Source organism: Delphinapterus leucas, chromosome 1 (assembly GCF_059928025.1).
Source record: "Delphinapterus leucas isolate spDelLeu-1000000601 "Yukka" chromosome 1, BTC_Dleu_Yukka2, whole genome shotgun sequence".
NCBI lineage: Eukaryota > Metazoa > Chordata > Mammalia > Artiodactyla > Monodontidae > Delphinapterus > Delphinapterus leucas.
Window position 1 is genome coordinate 22,559,302 of NC_143129.1, and position 27,878 is coordinate 22,587,179.

General features: G+C 37.3%; 1 long non-coding RNA gene across 3 annotated transcripts in view; it reads right to left on the minus strand.

Moving 5' to 3' along the window:
* Positions 1-27,878, minus strand: part of LOC111177475 (uncharacterized) — a 97,307-nt gene that overhangs the window by 21,903 nt on the left and 47,526 nt on the right. For 2 of the 3 annotated variants that reach the window (XR_002645349.3, XR_016392024.1), the window contains exon 4: positions 27,102-27,457. This is a non-coding gene — a long non-coding RNA (uncharacterized LOC111177475). Of the gene's footprint in view, positions 1-2,525; positions 27,458-27,878 lie in introns of those variants that run through there. The other variant, XR_002645348.3, reaches the window with a different exon arrangement.

Here is a 27,878-nt window from a genome sequence, read left to right on the forward strand (position 1 = left end):
GACGTATACATGAAGAGCATCCTTCTAATGTTTACTTGTCCTTTTGGGTCAAGGATGCAGGTACTCCACATGTCTGTGATGTTTGCCTTTTGTAGGCATCCTCAGAATTAGAGACCACTTTTTTTTTAATGCCATTTATTAAGTAGACTAAAAATGAGAGGTGGGGTGGGAAGAAAAGCAGGAGTCAAGGACACAAGTTGAGTCTAGGATGACTCTCAGTTTCCTTTTTGACAGTTTAAACAAACAAACAATTCCTTCTCTACTTTGTATTGCCTGAGAACCACTATGGTTTTGTAAAGTCTGTAACATTAATGACATTTAATCACCCACGAGTACATTTGTTTTAAGCCTATAAATATTATGTTAGTAATACTAAACTATCTCCATTGGCTTATTTGTAAAAAGAAAAATATATATTTATATTCTTATAAAGTTAACAATGAGGGCAGAGAAAAGGGAATGAGGAGCAGTGTTTAATCACAGTTTCTCTGGACAGAAAAAACAGATTGGGTTCTTACTCAAGCTAGCTGGTCAAGCAGGGTCTGAGGAAGAGTCACAGGAGACAGAGATGATGGAATTGCCACTTTTAAGGATAACACACATTGGGTTATATAGGATCAGATAAATTTGCTTTAAAAATCTCAGTCTTTTATAACAACACCTCATATATGTTAAGATGATGAGACACAGCTTCAATATTTTATGAGATAGTTTTCTACTACTGATAGGTTCTCATTTAAGTTACTAAACCACCAGCCTCACAATAAAGGGAAACATATGTACTAACGATTTTTCTCTGCTGTGAAATTCAGGCTCTATAGAATAAGTAAGTTGACTTCCTTTTGGAAAGATTTTGTCTGACACTAAGTTTTATTTCTTCACTTAAGATAATAAAATTGTTTTGAAATTGTTTGTTTCATCAGTGGAGGGTGGGTGGTTAGGTTGAGAAAGAAAATAAAAGTAAAGAGTGAACACATATTATGGGAATTTTCCTCAGTGAAGTGAACAAAGGCTCCATGGGTTGGGTGAGTCTCCCTAGAATATGGTCTTTGGACTGTGCCCTTTCTTTGCCAGTATTGATACACATTCTCCATTTCACTTTACCCAGTGTCAAAAAGTGGGGAAAGGAGATAATGACAAATTGAAAAAGAAATACACATATATATGTAATCTCATTGGATGAAATATATAAATAGTTGGAAACGTCATTTTAATTACTACCTCGTGAATACAAATGTATTTGACTCTGCACTAATGATCTTGATTCTGGCACTGAATCATAACTAATGTCAAAAATTTGCAGAATTTCAAAGAAGAATATCACCTATAATATCAATGTGTCCTAACATCAAGGTCATTCTCTAATGATGAGGATTTTACTCACTTACATAATTTATGTGTAAATGAAGAATATGGATACTTTATGTTTCTGAAAGAAAAAAAAAAAAAAAACTTCTACCAGTTCCAAGTTTCTGATCCCAGGTAGTGCTCTTATTAATATAACTCCACATGATATCACATTCCCCCAAAAATCTCTTGAGAGCTGCACCACTGTCTCTAAGAATTACCAATTACTGTCCTTCACACTTCCTCCTGAGCTGGATAAAAAGTATCCATCTCAAATTTATCAGCAAATACAGGATAGTTCTGCGGCCGAGAGTAAAGCTTTTCCTTAAATTGGCAGCCCTCGGAAGACTGGCCTTTCCTAAAGGTTGGAAGATTGAGCCCCCATTACCATGGCCTTTGTCAGTTTGAAGACTTTACCTGAAGAAGCAGTCCATCTGCTGTCCTCTTTACCTTGGGTTACAGGGTCAGTTAACTGTTTTCAATCCAGGGAAAATATGTGTCTTTCAAACTGGTGTCAAGATACCCAAATGGGATAACGGGAGAGTGTTCAGTGGAGTCTCCTAGACTATACACACTGCAGAGCTTCAGATGCCTTCTCAGTGAAGATGGGTGATCGGGAGACGAGGCTTGTGAATTTCACAAGCAGGCCTCACCTGCTTCTGCCTTCATTCTGTCTGGTGTTTTAGGATCCACTGCAAAGCTGTCACAGCCCTAATTGACAATAACACCAAGTGCAAGGGGGAAAAGCCCATTTGTTAAATTACTAGGATAAAGGAAGTGTAGTAAGTTCCATGTGCTGAGATGCCTCCTATAGGGTAGGAGGCCTCACTTGTTAATTTCTGCTACCATATCCTAGAAAGAAAAATATATTTATCCCTATTATGAAGATGAGAAAACTGAAGCTCAGAGAGGTTGACTATCTTACTCCAGGTCACAAAGCCTCTGAGTGGCAGAGACAGGATTAAAACCTGGGTTGATTTGTTACCAGGACCCCTGCTTTTTTTATTTTTTAACCACCTCCCTAAGAAGAAGTGATATCCCAGCATGTGAAATTGTGTGTTCTCCCTGGGAGGTCAGAGAATAAAGAAATCATTGAACCCCGGAATTCAAAAGCTCCAACAGGGTCATTATTGTGAAGAACGGAGGAAGTTATATCCTGTAATGAATAGTTCTGTGCGTTGTGGTTTTCTAATGGAAGGCACACAGGCAGAGCAGAGGTGAGATACAGGGGCTGGGGGTGGGAATAATGATCAGACCCAAAAGAAGCAGAAGGTAAGTAATACAGTCATTCAGTGGTGGGAGAACAGCCTAAAATGTACTATACACAGGTCAGTGCAGACCAGCTCGGCTCCAAACGGTGTTTTCAGTCCTTTTGGAAGCAACCGGTTTCAGGCTGCAGGTAGTAATGGCCAAGTTTTCACCTTCACATTTACACCCAGCTCTTCACCAGAAGATCATTCTTTGAGCTGAAAGAAATAGCAGTCAGGAGCCGTGCAGTGGTGCATGCCTGCTCAGCTTATTAAAACATGGGAAGAAGGCAATATTTCACCCCCCAGAAATAAAAAAAGATAGACAAGTGAGAGCAGCTAATCCATCAGAAGAAATTAGCAAGCAGAGTATGTAGCTGTTTGAAATGATGAACGAGGCTGAAATAGCTACACAGGCTAACATCCAGTGGGATAATTACTCCAAGCTCTCAGGCTAAAATCTGTCTTGGAGGAACTGGGAGGCTTTGATGACTCAATTTCAATGGGCATGCTTATGAAATACATAGTAAAAGCTATTAAAATTGAAATTGTTCTTGGTAAGTATTCTGTGACTAGGCTGCTGACCCTGTCAGGCGGCTTTTAATAAGGTACACACTATTTTTATTCTCAAAAGTGGCATGTACTTTAGCTGCCCACAAACTCAGCTTTAACCCTATAGTCACTTGCCCTGTGATTTTTCCATAGACGTATGCTGCGTTTACTTGTATTCTTGTTATGTAAAATGGTGAGTTTCCAAATCAGTGTAGACATCGTTCGTTTTTGCTATAAGAGAAGCTGCTTTCCTTGATTCTGTCAACCAGTTTTCCAGCTTCAGAGACAAGGATTTGTTGACAGGACTGATCATACTTGATGTCCATGGAGCAAATGTCTTCATAATACATACTTGCTGATCTAAAACAACCTTGTTTTCCCACTGGTGCTGATATTTTCAGCCATGACCATCATGACGTTATTCCTGTGGAATATATCCAGGATTACCTAAAATAATCCCCACATTTTAAAATGAATTAAAACTAAGTAGGGCTTCCCTGGTGGCGCAGTGATTGAGAGTCCGCCTGCCGATGCAGGGGACACGGGTTCGTGCCCCGGTCCGGGAAGATCCCACATGCCGCGGAGCGGCTGGCTCCGTGAGCCATGGCCGCTGAGCCTGCGCGTCCGGACCCTGTGCTCCGCAACGGGAGAGGCCACAACAGTGAGAGGCCCGCGTAACGCAAAAAAAAAAAAACACAAAAAACTAAGTAGATCCTCCTCTACATACCTGGGCATAATTGTTTTAAGAAAATCCTTAAATGTAGGAAAGAAGCTAGAGGATGCTAGGGCCATACTACTCCAAATGTGGTCTCCAGAGCAACAACATAGGCATCTGGGAGCTTTTTAGAGATGCAGTATCTCAGGCTTCCCCTCAAACCTACAGAATTAGAATCTGCATTTTAACAGTATTCCCCAGGTAATATGCGTACACAGTAAAGTTTGAAAAGCCCTGTTCTCATACACAACTGGTTTTAGATCTCTATCATCATTCACCATCTAAGCAACTTTGCACTCAGCCAAATCTTTCTCAAAACATATTTGGAGGGAAAACAACTACAAAGAATCAGAGGAAATCCACTCAAACTCCCTCTATTTATAAAACCACGCCTTCATTCAAAAGTACTGAGAGTCAAAGCAACTCAATGATTTGAGGAAATCTAACGGTATAAATAGATGCTAAAGGAAACATGTAATTCAGGGAAAAGAAGAGAATGTTTACAAATTTCCAATTAGCATCTTCAGAGAGAGCTGAGGCAATGCCACGAATTATAAAAGAACAAGCTTCTTTGAGAAAAGACCACTGAAAGAAAATGAATGAGCTCTTGTGAATTAAAAATATGATGACTGAAATCAAAATACAATTAGAAAACTGGAGGTTGAGGCTAAAAAAAATTCCAGAATGTACAGCATAGAGACAAGGGAGGGAAAAATTCTTTCATTCACTCATGCACGGAACAAGTATTTATCATGCAACTGCTTGGAGTCAAGCAAGGGCTGGGGATGTTGCTGTGAACACAACAAAATATCTGTGCTCTCGGAGCTGATGAGGTGAAAATGATGTACATAAAAGTTAAGAGCTATGGAACTTCCCTGGTGGTCCAATGGTTGGGACTTTGCCTTTCAATGCGGGGGGTGCAGGTTCCATCCCTAGACAGGGAGCTGGGATCCCACATGCCTCGTGGCCAAAAAACAAAACAAAACAAAAAAAACCCACATGAAACAGAAGCAATATTGTAACAAATTCAATAAAGACTTAAAAAAAAAAAGTTAAGAGCTGTGGAAAAGCAACCAAGGAAGTCTGAGACTCATTCAAAAGGAGGTTCAAAAAGGAAAACAGAAAATAGGACAGAAAAAACTAAATAACAAATGAATAAGTAAGTAAAATTTTCCAGGAGTTGAAGAAAAACATGATTTTCACATTGAAAAAGCCCATCAAATACCTAACGGGGGATAACTATATATATGTATGTACATATATATTGTTTTATATACATATATTTACACACACATATGAAATTTCATAATACCCACCAAAAAGTGGATTATCTACAAAGAAACAAGAATTGAATTAGCAACAGAGTTTTTATTAGCAATATTGTATTTCGATAGAAAACACTGGAAAAATACTTCAAATTCTAAGGAAAATGCTTTTCAGTCTAGAATTCTATTCTCAGCCAAAGTTGACCAAAGGTAAGGACCACCTGAGAGACCTGAAATGGATTTCGCAGCACACTTCTATAAAATAAACTTGGACAATATAAAAGTCAGGGTAAGCTGGGAGAGGTTGAGAGGTGGGGATGGGAAAGTGAGGTGAAGGATCGTGCAGGAGCAGGGTTTCCTTCACCTTTGTTCATAAAAAGTCAAAAAATACTATCCAAACCTGACACAATTAAAAAAAAAAAAAGGAGTTTATTACTTAAAGTAGAAAGAGTAACTGATAGAAGTACCAAAGAGTATAGTCTAAAATCAGAAGAGAGGAAAGATGAAAGTTATGGAATTATATTTCTTATCTGTCAGGATGGGGCATCAGAAGATGCTGTTGCCAGTTGTTAAATCAAGAATCAAGACCAGATACTATAACACTCTTAGAGGAAAACATAGGCAGAACACTCTTTGACGTAACAATTGCAGCAGTGGGGCTTCCCTGGTGGCGCAGTGGTTGAGAGTCCGCCTGCCGATGCAGGGGACGTGGGTTCGTGTCCCGGTCTGGGAAGATCCCACATGCCGCGGAGCGGCTGGGCCCGTGAGCCATGGCCACTGAGCCTGCGCATCTGGAGCCTGTGCTCCACAACGGGAGAGGCCACAACAGTGAGGGGCCCGCGTACCGCAAAAAAATATATATAAAATAAAAATAAAATAGGTAACCAACGAGGACCTACTGCAAAAAAAAAATTAAATTAAAAAAAAGAATCAAGGCTCATACAGTTAAAAGACTTTGAAGAATCAGGGTGGGGTGGGGCAAGGCAATTTATACTCCAACGATGATTATATTTACAGCTGAAGATGATGGGTCATCCTGTCAAAGCCCATCTCCCAATCCTCTCCTTCCTCCTCACACCCCATTCACTGGCCCCATCCTCTTTCCAGAGTCTCTGTTTCCCCTCACTCTTCTCCTACAGTGACATTTCAGCCCCCATTTCACTACTTTCTTTATTTGCTCTTTCTTCTATTATCTAGCCTGCAGTTTATATTCTGAACAATAAGCCCACTGAGGACACCAGTGTACCCAGAAGACGACGTCTTTTTACTCTAAAGGTAAAGACAAAAGCATTAGATTTAGAACCTGGGATTGCTGCATATAAAGGAAGCTTGCTGTTGCTATCCAAGAAATGTCCATTCTTCTGAGTAGTGAGAGGTGGACTTGAGTCAGGTCATGCACAACAGGAAGCTGCTCTTTTCCAATTAAGTGAGAGTTAAATACAAAAAAGAAGCAGACTCACAGAAGTTATATTCCATCATATATATATATATATATATATATATATATATATATACCACATCTTTATCCATTCATCTGTCGATGGACACTTAGGTTGCTTCCATGTCTTGGCTATTGTGAATAGAGCTGCTATGAACATTGGGGTCTATTTTTTTCTTGTCCATGGTCAATCTACTCCCATTCCCCTCAACATATTTTCAAACCTTCAACACCACCCTCAAACTCTCTTTTCAACTCCTGCCTCCTTCCAGTCTTCAAGAGATAATTATGCCTCCTTTTTTATACATAAAATTAAGGCATTATCTCTCAACTGCTACTCCCTGTTTACTGGTTTCTTTCCACCCACGCTCATTTCTAACTTCCTCTCTTTCAGTTTTCGAGAAAAGATGATCTCCCCCTATTCAACCTCAGTCTGTACCCTTAATTCCTCCTTCTACCAACACCGTGATTTTGCTCCCTCAGTCACCTCCTCGCTTACTCTCTCTTGCATCTTCCTCTCCTCTTCCTCTCTCTCTTCCAGCTTATTGTACTCAACTCGTAAGCATAGTCAAGCTTCCCCCAGACAAAAAAGAAAGAACTGACCTTTACCTCAGAGCTCTCTATCTTCAGTCCAACCTTCCTTTCGCATCAAAATTCCTCTCCAGTGTAGTTTTAATTTCACATTCTCAATGCATATCAACCAACTGCCTGTATGACTTCTATCCCCAGGTTGCACTTGCTAAAGTGCCAGTCACCTTCTTATTCTCAAAACCAAGTTGCCATCTTATTATATTTCTCTATGGCATTTGATACCTACTTCTATTTTCTCAGCATCCAAACTCTTCATTCTGCTGGCTGCCCTCCCATCCCTGGCCATTTCTTCCTCATACTCACGATCTCCTCTTCCTTCTCCTACTTTTAAATACTGGTGTTCCTACATCTATCCCAAGGCGTAACTGACTTGTTATATTTTATCCTGAGCAATGAGATTTACCCACTTGTCATGGTTTCAGTAACTGTTTGTACACAGATGATTAACAGATTCACACTTTTAGACGTACCTCTCTTTAGGGTCCAGATCGTTTATTCAAGTCCCCTTTTGGATATTTCATCTAGCTACCACTCAAGCACCTAAAATTCATTATGTCCAATATGGGCCTAATCCTTCCCCAGAACTGCACTTTCTCCTGTGTTCCCAATTTTCATGGCACCACCATCCAAAAGACACCAAAGTTAGAGCTTTGCTTTCTCGCCAAAGAGTTGATTATAAAGGGCCAGTGATATAAACTTCCTAAATATTTCTGGGCTCAAATTCCTATTTGTTCTTCCTACTAGTTCAGGCAATTATTGTGTCTGATGAGGATTACTACAGCCTCCTGCTTTTAGTCTTGATTTCTCAGATTCAACTTCCACACAGACATCAGAGTCCAATATTCATTAGTTGGACCAGGTGAGAATGGCAGCAATATATAATTCCATACTATATGGCAGGGGTCAACCGCTTGTTTTTTTGTACAGTCCATGAGCTGGGAACGAATTTTATATTTTTACGTGGTTAAAAAAGAAGAGAAGTCTTTCATGACACATGAATATTACATGAAATTCAAATTCAGTATGCCAAAATAAAGTTTTATTGGAACACACCCATGCTCATTCATTTATGTATTTTCTGTGACTGCTTTCAAGCTAAGAAAGAATAGTTGATTAGTTGTGATAGAGACTATCTGGCCAGATCATCTGGAAATTCAGATATCTGAAAATATGTACTATCTGGCCCTTTATAGAAAAAGCTTACTGACACCTGCAATATAGTATTTTTTAAAATTTCATCATATAGTGCCAAAAAAATTGGGCGGAAAGTGGTTTAGAGGTGCTTATATTTTATAGACTCCAAAAAGCTTATTTAAATTTATGTATCTTCAAGTAATACTTTTGGTTTAATAGACATTATATATAAAAATTACTCCTCTGGTGAGTCCAATAAAATATTTGTTGAGTACCTATGCATCAAGTAGTTTTCTAGGCACTGGGCATACAAAGATGATAAATATAGGCCAGTGGGTTAGAAAAATAGAAAATTTTCATAAAATGAATCAGAGCCTTGAAAAGGTTTACAAAGGGTAATAGGTTATAAAAGACAGAAGAGGGACCATCAGCCAAGCAGGGATGTTCAGGAAGGTGTTCCTGGTAGAAAGGACCATTCAGCTAGAACTGAAAACAGCGTGTTCTTACCCGCTTCTGTTGATAAAAGTAATTCATCTGTTACATTCATTTTTCTTAATATTCTAAGTGATAAGAATTGTTCACGTATATTTTCAAGTGACAAATAATAGTTTAAATTCTCTATTAATACTATGCTGCAACCAGATGAATCTAAAAGCTTTCATTCCCACACAACTGCTTGCATACCAGTATCTTCACCAGGGTAATGACCACTGCCATTTGAGCCTACAATCATAATGAACACGGAAAATAACATAAATCTGATGGATGGCGCCTAGTGCAAATATTTTATACTTGTTAGCTGGGTATGTATGTCAGATAATTGTACATTTACTACTCTGGGATCTCAATTAATACATTCAAGATGATTGGATATTTGTGAAAATAAAAAAATGCAAACACCGTAACATTACCTGAAAGTGTACTTCATTACCTGGAGAATGTAGGAGACATTTCTCTCATTAGTGTCTTCTACTAAATTAGGCTTTTATGTTGTTACAGTATTTGTGGCTTAGTCAAAGCTCATAAAATAGACAGTAGTCAATAATGGAGAGGAATGATTTATTGGCAAACAGCCAAGTCTCGAAGTCTTTTTTTTTTTTTTTTACAGTCAAGTAGACTGAAACTACTAAGACACATCTTTTCATATTTCTTTCAGGAAAAAAAGGAGAGAAGAGATTTTTTTTTTAAGTCAGGGACTTTTTAAAAAAGAATAGATGTAAATTTAAAGACCTTCAGCATTTTACACCGGCCACTAAAATTTCATTTGTACTGATCCAAGTACCAGCTGCAGATACAGAAGTAACTTGATTTTTAAAAGTCATTTTTCAGGTGTTCCTCCTGTTATATTTGCCAGCTCTACCATCTAGATAAGGAAATAATTTAAGATGGGCTGAATTACTGACTTGAGGGCGTATTAGCAAACAAGATCAAAACTGGGAGTTAGTTTTCATAACTCATCCAAGATACTGTGCTATTATCGCCCTGTATCCCTAGTGGACAATAGCTGCAAGTGTATCTGAGCCTATGAGTATTTTTGTAGGTTTCGTTGACTTCCACCAGCCCTACCAGCCCTACCAGCCTCAAACACTGAAGTGCTGCCTTTGCAACATGGATGTGTTCTATAAATAGGCAGAGTGACTCCCCTCGAAATCAAAATAATTTGAGTTTGGAATAGATAAAAAGGCTGAGGAGGAGTGAGTGATTGAGAATGAGTGTGGATAATATACGGAACAAAAACTAGTGGTTACCGGTGGAGAGAGGGAAGGGGGGAGGCGCAAGATAGGCATGGGGCAGGGGGTGAGAAAAGAAAGGGTGATTATGGGATTATATGAAATCATGTGTGTGAAACTTGAAAACTGTAAAGCACTATAGAATTTAAAGAACCTTTTATTCCATATAAAAAAGAATGACTGTGAAAGCCTGAGAGATCATTTATACTCGGTAAACATTTGTTTTATAACTTCTACTGCAGTTTTGGAGGAATTGTCTAAAGCCAAAATATTTAATGGATCTTAGGATTGCAAAGCCCTTTTTCTTAGGGCTTTCTTTATTTTTACAGGCCAGTTTATTTAAATTTTATTACAAAATGATACTCATTTTAAATATAATATAATTTAAATATAATGAGGTGCAAAAGTATATTGTCATTCAAAAACACATTTTTAAAACAACTTCATGTCTTAGAAATAATATTAAGTAGCATATGCCTTTGGAATAATAGTAGCTAGCATATGTATCATTTAGCAAAGAATTTCATAGAGTGAGATAACATTTGTAACAAAATATTTTTAATTAAAGAATTTAGACAATATTGGCCTCAACTCATGTGATTTAAGTTGCGAACTAGATTTTTAATTTTAAAATGTCTAAGATCTTGGAAGTATCCAGTGGAAGTATCATTCTCTGAATCAAAAATATTTATTCAGTGCTTATTATATATAATATACTATGCTAGGTAACTGAATATATAGAAGTGTCCTCAAACTACTTATTGTCCAGTGTTGGAGACCACAATTCAAATAGGATATATCAGGTCAAATATAACAATAAACTAGGCTTTTCTCTGGTGGAATAACAGAGCTTAGTGTGTGAGATTTGTTTAATTTTATGTTGTCTTACAATTAATTTCTTATGCAGTCCATTATCAAATATATTTACAATCTAAAAAATACCTGTTCACTTCATATAAGAATTTGCTAAGGGCTTCCCTGGTGGCGCAGTGGTTGAGAATCTGCCTGCTAATGCAGGGGACACAGGTTCGAGCCCTGGTCTGGGAGGATCCCACATGCCGCAGAGCAACTAGGCCTGTGAGCCACAACTACTGAGCCTGCGCGTCTGGAGCCTGTGCTCCGCAACAAGAGAGGCCGCGATAGTGAGAGGCCCGCGCACCGCGATGAAGAGTGGTCCCCGCTTGCCACAATTACAGAAAGCCCTCGCACAGAAACGAAGACCCAACACAGCAAAAATTAATTAATTAATTAAATTCCTACCCCCCAACATCTTCTTAAAAAAAAAAAAGACTACCCTTTCAGAACTGCTGCTGTAGAACTGAGGCAGAAGTTTAAAAAAAAAAAAAAAGAATTTGCTAAGTTGATATTTTACGATACTATGATTTTGAAGGTTTAACAAAATATAAAAGCCAAGAAAGTACCTTTGTAAATAAAAAGGTACTGTTACTTCAGCTGATGTAACTCCTATGTGTTTTTTTGTGCTTTAGTGACGAAATGACTTTCTGATGACATCAATAGCAGAAGTCTTCACAACATATAAATCAACTATATTTCAATAAAAATTTTAAAAAATCAGAAGTCTTTTCCAATATCTCCTATGACTTTTTCTATCTATTCCTTTAGCCTGCCTTTTCTTTCTTCATAGCAGCTTTGGCATTCAAAATCTTTCCTGCCTTCTCCTTTTTTCACATAATGAAAGTTTACTCACTTCTTTGGAACCTACCGGCAGAAATACTATAGCCCTTCTCCTTCTATGTATGTAAATAAAAGATTGTCTGGCTCAACCACTTGAGTACACAATCCGAAATCTTAAAATGTTAGGACTTAGATACTCAGTGGATGCTTCACTGATACCTTATATTCAAAGTCTACAAAAATAAACATTATTTGTAATTTTTGTTAATGTTCAGTCATAATTTGGCTTAATAAAATCCCCAAGTAAGAAAGTTTTCCAAAGAGAACTAAGTCAGAAATTCCAATTTAATTTGCTGGCGAAGTAATGTTTAGAATGTCTGTATCAATAATATAGGAAAATGATGTTCGCTTTTTTCTCTTAGCTAATAAAAATGTTATATTTTCAGTTTAAATGAATTTTCCTTTCTACTTATGGATATTTTTTCAGACTTTTAGGGACCAAATTTAACGTTCCTGCCATTAACCTGTTTCAAAACAAATTGTTTCCTAGGTCAGCATTATTTCTTGGTACAAATAAGAGAGTGCCATTAAATTAATCCTGTGTTCAGACTTCAAAGCGATCAAACTTGACAAGTATTGCAGCCGCTCGCTGTCTATAGCTGATCTTACAGGAGTAGGTGATAATGGACACCATTCAGTGGACTTTTAATTTCCCTATATTTTAAGGAGTTATAAGGAATAAAACATGGAAGGTAAAGAAGTAATATTCCAGAATTTAGAAAAAATGCATTATTGAGTGTGAAATATTCAATTATAAGAAAAAGTAGAATTAAATTTTCTACTGAATTTGCTAACTATAAATTGTTTCATTCAACACTTTAATATAAATTTCTGAAGCTTTTTAGAGTAAGATATTTCTTTGCCTTTATTTTTTAAACCTATATATATCGGAGGAATTTAACAACATTTAAGGCAACAATCTATGATAAAACATAATTTCAGATCTTTTTTTAAGAAGTTGTAATGAAAAATCCAGTTGATCATCAGATAAGCTCCACTAAAAGACTATTAGATATAACAAGATAATTCAGAAAGTTGACTAGTTGCAAAATAAATATCAAAATCAGTAACATTTCCAGAGAAGAGCACTAATCAGAAAAACAATGGAAAAATTATTCTTCCGTTCACATTAACAACAAATATATATAAAAGAATCAGAAATTAATACAACAAGCAAGCTACAAGCTTTTGTGAAGAAAAGCACAAAAATTTCCTATGGGATATGAAAGAAGATTAGAAAATAATTGACTTATTTCTAGCTAGTGAGATCTAATAGTATTTCTTGAATTAATGTGTGGGTTGATACAATTTCTATAAACTTCAACAGGATTTTATTTTGCGTCTTTACAAAATGAATTTAAGTTTACCATGAGGAAGAATGAGCTAGCAAAACCTCTGTGTGTGCATGCTCATGTGTGCGTGTATGTGTGTGTGTGTGTGTGTGTGTGTGTATAGAGATAGAGAATGATGGGGGGAGAACTGATTTTTATGTATTCAAGATTATGTCTTATAAAGCTAAAGCAATTAACAAAATATACTAGTTGGATGTTATAGAGACTGAACAATGAATGCATTAGAAAACCCCCTATTTATCTACCTTATGTAAGAATTTAATATATAATAAAGATGGTATTTCAAATTAGGAAATGTCAAACTACTCAGTAAATTGTACTAGCACAATTGAAGGAGGTTATCATTATCCTCATTTTACAAATGAGGAAACTGAAGCACAGAGAATTTAGGTAAGTTGCTTAAAGTCACACAGCTAGCATACAATATGTTTAGGACCAAAACTCAGCCAGATTTACTCGGGAGCCCAAGCTTTTACTATTACACCATCTCTTCCTAATACTTGATTTTTCCAACAAACTTATTTTATGAATAAGAAAACTGAACAACAGAAAAGTAAGGTAACCTCCTAAGATGACGTATCTGAAGTATTCCAGAAACAGTTCTGGAATTTGAATTCAGGCCATCAGGGTAGTTATTTAATTTTTCAAAATATCTTGTACTTACTAGGACTTCCCTGGTGGTCCAGTGGTTAAGACTCCACGCTTGCACTGCAGGGGGTGCGGGATCTATCCCTGGTAAGGAGCTAAGATCCCACATGCTGTGCAACACGGCCAAAATAAATAAATAAAATATTTAAAAACATGTATATATTTTGTACTTACTAAATCAGAATTTATAAAAATCTAGGTCTTCTAAAGTGGTCAGATAATTTTTCTAAAATACCATTACTAACATACAATTTTAGTAATACCACTAAAATACAATTCACCAATTACTATAAGCTCTCAGATATAGTGTTATTTCTAGTGTCGGATAAGAAACTGTGAGAAAGAGGAGATGTCTCATGTCAACTATGGCCTTCCAAATTTAATAGAGACACAGATCAAGAATTATTTTTATATTGCATAAACTTCTCCAAAATAGGCTCAGTTCAGATTTCACCTTCTCTGAGGATTCTGGGGGGACTTTATCTCACTCTCATCCCAAACTTATGACAAAACTAAATTGTTCCCTCCTCGTTGTGCTGTCTCCCTTCTCTGCCCACCTCTAGTTGAGCACAGACCACACACTGCATTATAGTTACCTGTAAAAATGCTTGTTGTGCCAAGATATCAAGAGCAAAGCAATAACTATTTGCATTCTCACTGCATGCTACGGTGTCTGGCACATAATAGAGCTGAATAAATACTCTGCCTTGTCCTGAATCTGCTCATCTGTACTTACAGAGCATCCTTCTATATGGTACAAAACTGAAGGCTCTTGGGAAACAGACAAGAATTTTTAATCCATAATCTCTGAAGCACTAAGGGAGCAAGTAAAATGCCAGAAATAAGATTTTAAAAATCTGGCTTCAAATCTTGACTCTGCAGCTTTTTGACTATTGACCTCTGAGTTTTTATCTTTCTATAAAATGGGAATTATAATATTTACCTCCCAGGGTTTTTGTGAGCAATAAATGAGAGAAATTTAGTAGAAGGGCCAATTATACCATCTACTATGTACTACCAATCAACAATATTTATCCTATTAACATTAATGTAGCCATTTTTAAGTTATTGCAGCATCACCTCTTCTGCCAGCCATTTTATATATCATCTAATCCTCATGACAGTGCTTTCATTCAGCAATGATATCTTCACTTTACAGGTAAGGAAAGATTCAGAGAGGTGAAATGGGTTGCCCGTGATCACACAGCTAGGAAGTAGGAAAGCTAGAATACCAGCTCAGAAGTTGCTGATTGCATTTCCTGCTCTGAGCCACTATAATTTTTTTTAATAAAGCAATATCTTAAAAAATTGCAGATCAATCTACACTAAGAAAGATGTTTTCTAAAACACAGACACTAAATAGATAAAGATTTTGGGGAAAACAATTTAAAAAGTACAGACTTCCTGGATGACTAAGTTTCACAAAACATTCTGGAGCTGAAGTAGTAGAGTCAGGATTTAGAGAATGCCAGGTGACTTCCAATCTCCCTCTCTATTCCAAATTTTGATTTTAATCTACTAACTACTGAATATTTTTACTTGAATGTCTCAGAGACTTTTTAAAGTCAAAGATCCAAAATTAAATTAATCCATTCTTTTTTTTTCTACCACAACTTTTGTACTACTTTCCTCCCTACTAAAAAAGTTCTTTCTCTTTGTTACTATATCTGTGGACTACAATTCCATCTCCTCTTTTTTGTGTGTGGTACGCGGGCCTCTCACTGTTGTGGCCTCTCCCGTTGCGGAGCACAGGCTCCGGACGCGCAGGCTCAGCGGCCATGGCTCACGGGCCCAGCTGCTCCGCGGCATGTGGGATCCTCCCGGACCGGGGCACGAACCCATGTCCCCTGCATCGGCAGGCGGACTCTCAACAACTGCGCCACCAGGGAAGCCCTCCATCTCCTCTTAATTGCCCATCTCAGAAATCTGGAAATCCTTCTTGAACCTCTTTCTTTCATAACTACCTTCTCAAATCCCTCCATTTCTTCTGCTTCCCATCTTTACCACCATTTCACCACGAACATACCTGGCAAAATTCTTGCCAAGACTAATGTGCAGATTGAGCATATTAAGCACTCTAAGAGCTGAGACAGATTCCCGAAACGTGTGAAGGAAAATGATCAGAAAAAGAAGGAAGCCAAAGAGAAAGGTACTTGGGTTCAGCTGAAGCTCCAGCCTGCTCCACCCAGAGAAGCACACTTCGTGAGAACCAATGGAAAGGAGCCTGAACTGTTGGATGGAGTCCATTCCCTATGAATCCATAGCATGATGGCTGTAAAGAAAATAAAAGACCGGGACTGTAAAAAAAAAAAAAAAAGGAAAGAAAAAAAAAGCACGCAAGTCATCTACTTGGCTTGTATTAAAATTATGTTTACAGGGATTTCCCTAGTGGTCTAGTGGTTAAGGCTCTGCACTTCCAATGCAGGGGGTGCAGGTTCCATCCCTGGTCAGGGAACTAAGATCCCACATCCCACATGCCACGTGGTGCGGCCGATAAATTTAAAAAAAAAATTATGTTTACTGTCCATTTCCTAATAAAGAAGATTGTGAATGCACTCGTGGCAGAAAGTTTGTCTTCTTCAAATTCTAGCCTATGCTTTGCAGTAGCTAGCCTAGTGTTTGGCTCCTAATGAAAAAAAAAATTCTATTTGTCTGTGTATGTACGTATGCATCTATCTGTCTATACATCTATCTACCTACTTACCTACATATCTATCTTTATTGGTAGATTGTACACAAATGAATATCTAACCAATTTAAAGAGAATGAATTCTTCGACTATGGGTAAAGTGTTCTGTTTCTCATGATCTAGTTTTAGTTAACATATAGCTCACTTCAAATAAATATCCCAACCTTCTACCTAAATGCTGGTCAATTTTTAATACTGAATAACTTTTTAAGTACAAATAGAATGTTTTGGCAAAACATGCTCCCTTCATTTCAGTCCATTCTCAATTTAAACATAGCATTTACTTCTAAAACACTACAGAATTTTGGTATGACCACATGGGAAAAAAATTCCATAATGTAACTGTTTTTGCTTTCTCCAAAGGGTTAACTATTTTGAATTCAAATTCTCAGCCAGAAGTTAATTTTTTAAAAGCTAAGTACGTATATTTATGTCTATCTAACAGAAAGATTTTGAGGACCATATCCCAGGCACGTTGCTAGGTCCTAAGGATAAGCAAAGATTTATGAAACAAGATCCCTGATCATTAGAAGCCCACAGTGTACAAAGGCTGGTGATATTCACAGTCAATAAGAGAGCATGTGAGAATATGTAGTTCAGTGTTTGCTGCATACAAGGCGCTCAATTAATGTGTTAAAAGAAATAATCAGACTGTGATACAGTAATGACTGCCTTACTGGTTTATACAAAAATTACATTCAGCATCCTCTTTGCAGCTGAAATTATTTTCCAGAACACAGAATTCCAAGAGATTAACCAAAGATGTTTTGATTTCAAAAGATAATACCTCTTTGTCTACATGCATCTGATACATATACCAATTTTAATAAAGTGTAACACATTTAGGGGAAAAAAACAATTATTTATATTAAATAAAAGGCAGCTGATTGATAGAAGCAAATTCACAACCCAAGTAACTGCAATTATTTTAGCTATTTCATTTTTGTCCTAATGCTAATATGTCCCTGAATTGTTTTCAATGGTTTTAAAGCAGTGAGGTGATTGTTTTGCTACAGATTCAGGAAATCATGGTTTATTGGCCAAGTCACTGACCTTCCAAGATCCTGAGCTAAAATCCCATTAGCACAAGTTGTTTTAATGTGAACTTGATACAGCAACTCAGAACCTGAGAGAGGAGATCTGAAAGGCACCTTTCTAAAAAACAATTGATTTGCTTCATTTCATTGAAATGGCTAATGCTTTGATGGTTCATATTTACAATGGCTTGTCCTGCTCTTCAATAGAGTTGATATGTTGGAGTCTTTAACACCATAAACTTGATCAGAACTTCCTCAGTAATAAACAGACTGGATGGAAGGGGAGTGCCCCTCCTCACCAGGCCTCTGGAACCTATTTGCTTACCAATTTGTAGCTAAAGACATTGAGAATGGTGTTCTTCATGCTCAACCGCTCCAGGTAGTTGAAAAGAGTTCTGGGAAACTCAATATGCAAACTGGTTTGGGAGCCTGAAAGATTTCAAAGGGAAGAACATTTGACCTTCCTTAGGGAGAGCATGTTGCTCAGTTACATTCACTTTTAAGTATGGAATTTTGGGAGCATTCATAAAACCCATGAAGAAAATCTATTTCCCTTGTAAGTTACTTCGTAAACGACTCAGAAAATTAACAAGCTGGGATTCTAGTTTGTACATTTTTTTCCTACATTCCAAAGATGTGTCAAACTTCACAAGGACTTATGTTGAATCCCATGATTGTTAAAGACAAGAGACACACACCTCTTCTCCACATTAGGGCACAGAGAAAGCGGAGACTGAAACTTAGCAGCCACTAAAGGGCCTGAGTGTGTTGCTTTGTTTTTTCTTTTCAATTCTACTCTTTTGGAGGTGTCAGGGTCAGTGGAATTCTTTTTCTTTACTTTTGAACAGCAAGTCCAATTTAACTGTGATTGCATTAAAATCAAGACATTCAATCAGCACAAAATGCAGATTTAACCTGCCCTCCCACCTTTTTCTTTTTTTAATATCAGAAGGTTTTCTTTGAATCTCTCCCAAGTTACTTGCCTATCAGTTTGCGAAGTGATTTTGCCATAGCAGTACTTGGGTAGGTGTGATGAGGTCAGGGTTAACTTAACAGTCACCAACAAAAATTCCTACCCAAACCCTAAAAGATAAAAGAATACTGTTGGGGTCATACCTCAATACCCAGAGATAGAAAATTTACCCTCTGCAGGTCTGTAGAAAATCCTTGACAACTAATCCTATCCCAACCTCTCCACGCTCCCGCCAAAAAGAAGAATTATATGAATTCCTTATGGAAAATCTCAGGCCAAAATTTAAAACATCTTTTTATGCCTCATAGTTGATTCCTACTCAACTTCTCACCTGCATTTCAACAAAATCCCTCCATGACTCTCAGCACCATTTTTAGTGTATTTCTCTGGCATTTAACCTACTTCTTCTCATGTTAAAAACAACTGACTCATAAGTTCTTCATAAAAATGATGGTAAGGGACCTCCCTGGTGGTCCAGTGGTTAAGACTGCATGCTTCCATTACAGGAGGCACGGGTTTGATCTCTGGTCAGGGATTGAACTAAGATCCTGTATGCCCCGTGGCCAAAAAAGAAAAAAAAAAAATGATGGCAATCATAGAAATACCATGATTAATAGTAAAAGTCATTTGTGCAGGAGACAAAAGACAAGATAAAATAATTTTATGTCAGGATTTCTTTACTTTTAATTTAAATAAAAATAAGCAGCTAGAGATTGTTTAAATCATTTGGAAAACAAATTCAAACTTATAAGATGGATCAGAAAGCTATTGTATGAAGCTGTTCATTACCAAGGGAACATTATCAAAGAAGAGTTAGATCTATTAAAAAGCAAGATCACAGTTTAAATAAAATTAAACCAAAAAATTAGAAATTCATTTTATTATTTCAATGTATATTATGTATGTATACATGCGTGTATGTATATATTTGAGAATAGCATGTGCTGCTTTCCTATGTATCTGATATCTAAACTGTCCAGCAATTTATAAAGGCAAAACATTAAAAATCTCCTTATTTTTAAATATTTTAATATGTATTGTTATATGTATTGAATAAAATGTGAATATAATTTTCCCCTCAGTTTTCTTCTTTGGGAGCTTAGTTGCCAATTAAATGAGAGAATATATAAATTAAAAAAAATTAAAAGGATAATTAATTAAAGCTAAGGTATCTACAGTGATTAAGTAATCCAAGTATTTCAGATTATGTAGTTAAGATAAATAATATCAATAAAGATGAAAAATTAATATAAGGTCTCCAACTATTTACATATTTGTATGTATGTGTGTATTTATCTACTTTGTCTCCCTCAACTTGACAAGTAATAGCCTGGCAGAAAAACTCATAGAAATCCTTTTTCATTTCAACAATGATTCCTAATCTCAGCAAAAATACTCAAGAAAATTCTAAATCCATTCCTATCTCGCTGGCTTACTAGCTCACACTTCAGAAGTTACTTATTTCTCTTGAGTCTGTCTCAACTACAAAATTAGGTGAAAATCCGTCCTTCTCCAGAGATAACTTGTATAAAATGCTCAAATTAAAAGTTACATATCAAGTACAAAATAATGCCAGTTCTCTTATTTCTTTGAAGAAGAGTCCATATGAAACACAATCTGCACAGTTGTGAATGAAAAGTGGAAATTAAAAGGGAGTAGTAATCGATAGCTGTGAAATCCCAAAGCCTATGAAGTCCAATCAGAAAAGGGAAGAGTTAAAATAGGAGAACTCCCCAAAGCTTAGATGACTTTGGAAACACAGATCAAAAACAAAGACAGATAGTATAATTAACTCCATTACTGCTCAGTCAAATGAAAACAGCCATGACATCCTTACTTATTTATGACACCAGCAAATAGCTCAATTCCACCCCTGGATATTGCTGTAGGACAGCACTGGTTCCACAGCAGGTGAAACAGAAACAAGCTGCTAAAATTTATGTCACTAGATCATGTTAGAGATATAAGATTTATGCAGAAGTCCCACAAAAAATAAGTAGCTTTTATATCTTCTTATAACAATTCTTGTTCTTGAGCAAACCAAAGTCTATACACAGAAAGCTGTAATTTTCTCAAGTGCGTTTAGAATTGTGAAAAGCCTATTTACTTAAGTATATATTTTGCCTCAGGTATTGGAATTTACCAGCAATAATAAAATCTTTGCATCATCAAGCCATCTATTAACATTTACAAAATATTTTCATTTCTGAGTTGTCTTCCTTAGCAAATTGGAAAATTCAGCAATGTGGTATATAACCCCCACTGTACAGAAGGTTCAGAAGGAAGGAGAATAAAGGGGATATTCAGGTCACTCGCAGCATTTCTTCCTGAGATGTGTCTGATTCCTCTCCACCTCTGTTCTTACCTTTCTGACCAAATCTTACCTTCCTGATCACTTTGGTATTCCTACTGCCTAGGGCGGTACATGGCATGTAGTAGGCATTTGTCTGCAAAGAATTTCACTGTGCATATATATTCTACTCAGACTCTCTTGTATATCTTTGTATCTATCTTCAACGTCTAGGACAAGCACCTTATTTACAATAGATGTATAATATTTAGTTGGTTGCCCGATTTCCTGAGTTAGATAAATAGTTTTACAATGGTCTTAAATCTTTTCTTCGCTGCTAGTGGGAATATGAATGGTTACAACCACTTGGATGGCAATCTGTTTTTTACACTTTTGGTCAAGAATATTCAATGACAAGCTGCAGAACACGGTTTGTAAGAACAAAGGAAAGCAGAATGGGTAAGTAGTGGTATATTCATAGGAGGCAATATTGTAGACTAGTGAAAAAGTATCAACTATCCCTATACAGGTTACCAAGGAGACTCTCCCAAATAGGATGTTGAGGGAAAAAAAAAAAACTAAATTGTACATCATTTATATAAAGTTTTAAAGCATGAAAGCAATACTGTCTATTTTATTATACACTACACATCGAAATTATGTTTTTAAATGCATGGAAATGAGAAACATTACGTTCAGTGGAGTGGTTGCCTTGGGGTAAGAAAAGGATATTGCAGTCAAGAAGAGTACACAGGAACACGGAACACTGGGGAAGCCAAATGTATTGGTAATGTTTTACTTTTTAAGCTGGATGTTGAGAACGTGAGATTTTTTAATTGTTATCATTCTCTTCACCTTTCTGTAAATCTGAAATAGTTTTTAAAGGAATAAGAAAATAACATTAACAAGGTAGTAGTTAATCTACCGTGGGATAAATATCCTAATTAGATTCTTTTTCTCTTTGCCATCTCAAAATTGTTAGGGAAAACAGTGCCCTGAATAGAAATGATATGTTGACATGAGGGGCACCATTTAAATCAAACATGGCAAAGGGACGTGAACCCCAGAGCCCACAAGAATAGATATGAAACTTTAAAAAGCAAAGGCAACATACTCTCTTTAGCCACTGAGTAAAATATGATGACACAGTGGCCAGGAAGCCATCAAACACCTCCTTCTGCCAGCAAGCTCAAAAGGCTGCTCAAATTCTTTCTATAAATTGGGCGAACACCTAAGTTATCATCCAAGTAACATAGTTTTAAAAGCAAACACAGGCACTATTAGAAACTATACTGGAACAAAAAATGTAAACCAGGACTGTCCCACCAAACCAGACCGACTATAGACTACAATTGCTAGATGCTCCACTGCAGTAACAGGTTTATCGAATTTAGTGGATTTTATGGAGGCAAATATGAATACAGAAGTGTAAATGTTGCACTCCATTTGAAATACTATTTTTAGATGAACTGGGAAATCAAAGAACTGGAAAATAAACTGACAAAAATCAGGTAGACATAGGAGAGGAGTGAAATCCTCTTCTTTTATAGTGGTCTATCTGGAGATTTCGTCTAAAATTGACATTTGTGACTGTCAGATGTAGGCATTTAACTCAGTCATAGTGGCAATTTAAAAAGTTTTAAGTGGTTATCTCTGGGAAGTGGAATAGCAGTTGGAGGAGGAGTGATTATGTCAATATCCTTCCTTGTGGTTGGAGACATTCTTTACCATAAGCATGGTATAATTATAATTGTTATAATTAAAATGTTAAAAATTTATAAAAATGATAATAGCCAGTACTCACAAGTGCACAGGGTAAATAATGGTAATACCTCATATTTTTATTGAGCGTTTATTATGTGCCATGTACTTTGTTAAATGATGAACATGAGTTATCTCATTTAATCTTCACAACAATCCCATAAATTATTATGCCCACACTCTAGATGAGAAAACTGAGATATTGGGTGGGTGTCACAACTTGTCGAAAGTCAGACACAGTTCACCTGTGCAGGACCTGATACTTGTACCCAGGAAATCTAACTCCAAAGCTGCCCTCTCGAATCATTCTCCTCTTCTGTCTCCTATTTGAACATGATGCTCCAGGGAGTATACATTGGTACAAGTTTTCATATAGTATTTTGACAACATGTATCAAAACTTTTAGTGTGTATACTCTTTGACTCAGAAATTCTGTTCCTATATATTTATGTTAAGAAATAATGGTAAATACGCCTCAAGGGATATTTTAAAGGAAGTCCATCCTTGCAATGCATATGAAAGCAAAAAAAAATCAATATTCATCAATAGAGGATTGATTTTCTTAAATTATGATATATTCATAGAATATAATACACTCAGTCTATACTTATTTACATGGAAGATTAACACGGTTATATTGAAAAGGCGAGTTGCAAAACAATATACATATATGATCTTGTTTTTGTCAAAAATAAAAATGCATAAACAGAGCCATAGAATACAGTTTGGAAGGCCATACTCTACAATACCACTTCCCAGGAGAGATCATTTCTAATAGCTTGACATAAGTAGTACCTTCCCTGTTGATTTGCCATCATGATTCTCTGCTCTTAGCCATCAGAAAAATAATATACATTAATTTGCTTTCTTGCCTATTTTTTGTATCTTTCACCAATTTTATGTTAACTAAGGGCAGGAACCACATCTGTAATAGTTATCCCTTTTTACCAAGGCCCAAGTGGTACAGAATATGTGCTTCAGAAATACTTGTTGAACGAATGCCCATCAAATTTGTTTCCAGATGATTTTCACCTTCAACTTTCTACCTTAATCCATTGCTTCAGCTTTTACAAAGAGAAGGGTGGGGCTTGCTGGTATAATTATGGAGAAAAAAACCCCAGTAAAGCTATTTTTATTATGGTAAAGCCGATCAATCAACCAATCTAGCGATGCAGAGGCAGTGCTGATGAAATTAAAAACCACACTAGGGCTTCCCTGGTGGCGCAGTGGTTGAGAGTCCGCCTGCCGATGCAGGGGACACGGGTTCGTGCCCCGGTCCGGGAAGATCCCACATGCCGTGGAGCGGCTGGGCCCGTGAGCCATGGCCGCTGAGCCTGCGCGTCCGGAGCCTGTGCTCCGCAACGGGAGAGACCACAACAGTGAGAGGCCCGCGAACCGCAAAGAACAAACAAACAAAACCCACCACACTAGCTTTGCATCCACAAGACTTGAGTCTGCAGCCTGCCTTCCAGCTCAGGCACTCACTAGCTGGGTCATCAGTCTCTTAAACTTCACCCATCTTCTCTTCTTTCCTTCTTACTCTCATTGAAAAACTTTATTCCCATATTTATTTGCAGAGCAAAGAACTGGGCTACCTGCCTCAAGGAGGCTACAGAATCTTCCAGCCCTCAGTGCCCTAGGCGGACCAGGAAGGACCCAGGGGCAGAGACTACAGAGGAAGGGCTGCTGAGGATTTGGTTTAGGTTTTTTTTGGTTTGTTTTGATTTTTGAGTGCCATCAGGAGGTGGAGGCCATAACTTAAAGGGCTGCAAAGCCTGCTTTCTCTCTCATTCTTCTCAAAGAGAATAGGCTGACCTAGCCCCAGCCTCACACTTTCAAAGGTATAGTCACTCCATAAATATTTGTTACAAAAATGAATGAATGAACATGTAAAACATTCTTTTTCATTGGTCTTGCTGTGGCAGTCAAAGCCCTAAAAATCGTAACTGGAAAAATGTAAGATTTGTTAAATATTGAGTTTAGGGAAGAAAAAAATGTATTTATAAATTAATTTGTTTTCAGTATAAGACCTTGTATGTAAGGTTCCAACACAGTGAATTTTTACAGTGAAGCTATAAACTCTAAAATGGGGATTATGAACGTGGACACTATAATTTATAATACTTGCATAGCTTTCAATTATTCAGGTGCTCAAAGCCCAACAAATTGAATAATGAACAGGGGTAATGAATTGAACGCTGAGAAGATGATAACAGAAAACACTGGGTAGTCACCACGGAGAAATTCACATACATTAGTAGCCCTGAAAGAAACACACTTGTTTGAAGGACACATTTCCTTTTCTTTCAAGCCAAACATTTACGGAACAGTCATGCAAGTAGGAATTGCTTTCAAGAAATACCTGTTAAAGGCAGAAAGCTGCTAAAATAGTATATTTTAGATGACCAAACGGAGAATTAGAATCGTAAATTGGCCTGTCACATTCTCGGAGAGCGCGGTTCTCTATCTCATTATCTTTAACCACATGGAGAAAGGGGAGATGCGTTCATATAAATTATCAGCACCACTGCTTTAGATTTAGGCTGGGAAATGTGTGGCTATTCCACAGATCCTGAAGCACGGGGTTCTTCACGGTATTTCATACAACACTGCAGATCAGAAATTTAAATAATGAGATGGCTTCTGAACTTGCTGTTCAGACCCGGGATGGATGATGCATGCTCGTGTCTGCCAGTGAAGGTTCTGGAGGAAGGATGCCTACTTAGCCTGGTACCCACATCTCTGCTGTCAGTGATACTGCAGACCCAGACAGGCACAACGTGCAGTTGGCCAAAATCGTTGAAAGATTCGAATTAAATGCAATTAACTAAAGTCAATAAAAATTAATGGTCCCCGCACCTCTAACCTCCACCACCATCATACACGCTACTCAGTCTGCACACCCATCATTTTCCACATAAAGGGTATTTATCAGAGCAACTTAAAAATCATTTGTCTTCTAGACTATTGCAAGCCACGTGGTAATACTGTATAGTGATTAGCGTATTGTCCGTGAGGTCAGTACATCTGGCTTCAGATCTCAGCTTTACTGTTTCCTAGATGTATTTTAGGCAAACTATTTAACCTTCTAATATTCAGTTTCTTTATCTGTATAATGGGGATAATAACAGTACCTGCGTCTTCAGATTATTGGGAGTATTAAATAAGATAATATATGCAAAACTTTCAGTATAGTCATAGTTAGCACTCAGTAAGTATCAATATTAGCTATTCTTACTGGCTAAAGCTGCATTGGCAAAGGCTGTTTCTATGTATCTGAAACACTGGGACCTGGCACCCGTAAACACGAGTTGTGCACAAGAACCATTTAAATGATCATTTGGGGCTCGAGGCTTTCAGGGGCAGCTATTGCTATTATACCCTCAGAAACGGTTTACCAGCAGCAACGTGGAAAAATTCACATGGAAAATGAGTGCCTGTTTACCTCTGACAATTGTTTTGATGGGTAGACCAAAGGGACTCATCAGTTTGATATAAATTGTAAAATATGTGTCACATTTGTTAAACGGTTGTACCTGTATAATTTGAGTTTGATTGTTCTGATCCTAAAATATTGTTCTACCCAGTGGAAAGCATGATAATTATCCCAAATCTGTCCTGGAACTACAAGATCAACGGTGCAGAACTCTAAAACCAGTTATTTTCCTGGGAGAATTTCATAGAAAATTTTCAGTGGTATTTCACCACTCAAAAAATAATTTAAACCTATTGAGGTACTTCAAGACTTTTCGCAGATGCAAATGTAAACCTACTAGAACATCTGGACTATCCTGCCTTTTGTTCTTAGTCACTCGCTAATCAAGGAAAGTGGAAATGTGTAAGAACCTTAAAGATCATCTAATCTGACCACTTTATACTAGAAATGCGGCAATAAGGATGAAGAGAGGAAGCTATGTTTCAAACAGCCAAGATTCAAATGGAATTTTTTTCGTGGGACATAAACATATTTTCAGTGATGTTGGTGGCTGCTGAAATGCCCAGGAAACTTTATACGTGGACATTATAGAACACAAAATATAAATTGTTATTTATCACTTTTACTTTATAATCCCAATAGTAAATTAATGGCTCTCTAAATGTTAATACAAACACATGGTCTTTAGTTTCTTTAAGATAAAGCATAGGACACCTACTCCATAGAATTCTCTTTATGCACAGCATTTACATGCATACATCAAGTATTTCTTTTTTTTTTTACATACATAAGAATTTCATTTTTCCTCTTGCTATTTATATTTCTTAAGTCTCCAATTCAATTGTAAGATATTAGGTGCAGAAACCTCTTTCCCCTTTTTAAATCACCTATAACATGTGGGGCATGTTCATGATAGGTTCCCATGATTCACCGCCGATGAATGAGTTCTAAAGGGAAGCATTTAAACTATTAAAGCTGATGGACTATGAACTCTGAACTCTTAGAAACCTTGGGAAAAAAATTTTTGTTTAAGGGTGACCTGAACGACCAAAGGACAATAATTCACACTACGACCTTGGATGAGTCAATTAACCTCTTTGGTCCTGGTTTTCTTCACCTGTAAAGCAAAGGGGTTGGCCAGAATGATGTCTAAAGAGCCTTCCAGGTCTCCACATTCTACAAACCTGTGTTACTTCATTACCTTGGTCTCTCTGTACAGTGTTAGGTTATAGCCGTCACCTCTTCTAATAGCCATTCAATCTTACTTCTAAAAGCCAGGTCCCGCCGGTGTCGCTGGTAGCGGAGGCTGCACTGCTTGTTTCTAACCCGCAGTGGAGAAGTCAGTGGTGGGGAACAGATGAGGATCGATGTCCCTGTTATGGCCACAGCTGGGACGCAATCTCAACCTTTGTGCAGAGGGGCTCTTTGCTTTGGGGTTGGGAGTATTTGAGATGGCAGGAAGGAAAACGACCACTGGCAGGACAATCCCAGCAGGACAGCTTCATGTTTGGGGATGTCTTTGGTCAGCATATCACTCCCCTCCAGTGAGCATTTGGTCTGGAAAAAAACAAAAAAAATGTGTATCTGTTGATCTGATAGCATTGGGAGGCTTCCTTCCTGTTCAGCAAAGTACAGAAATGGGTCCTGTGAAATCACAGGCAAGTAGAATATCTCCCCTTTGCCCCCCATCCTTAGCTTTTCACTCCAACTGAGATACACGGCCAGTATCAGCAGTCTTCGCTCTACCCTCTGGAGACCTTCAGAGGGTAAAAGAGACTTAAAAAGAAAAACTCCTCCCCCAAATCATAAAACTGGCATGAATAGAACGTCTCCACAGCAGGAAAGCAAAAAGGAGGGAAGAAAGTTGGTTTAGGCAAGAGTGATATGAATATTCAACTCAAATAAATCTTATTAGGTGAGGATATAGCAAAAGAAACAGCCAGAGGCAAGAGAAACAGGGAGACCCTACAGCTGTATT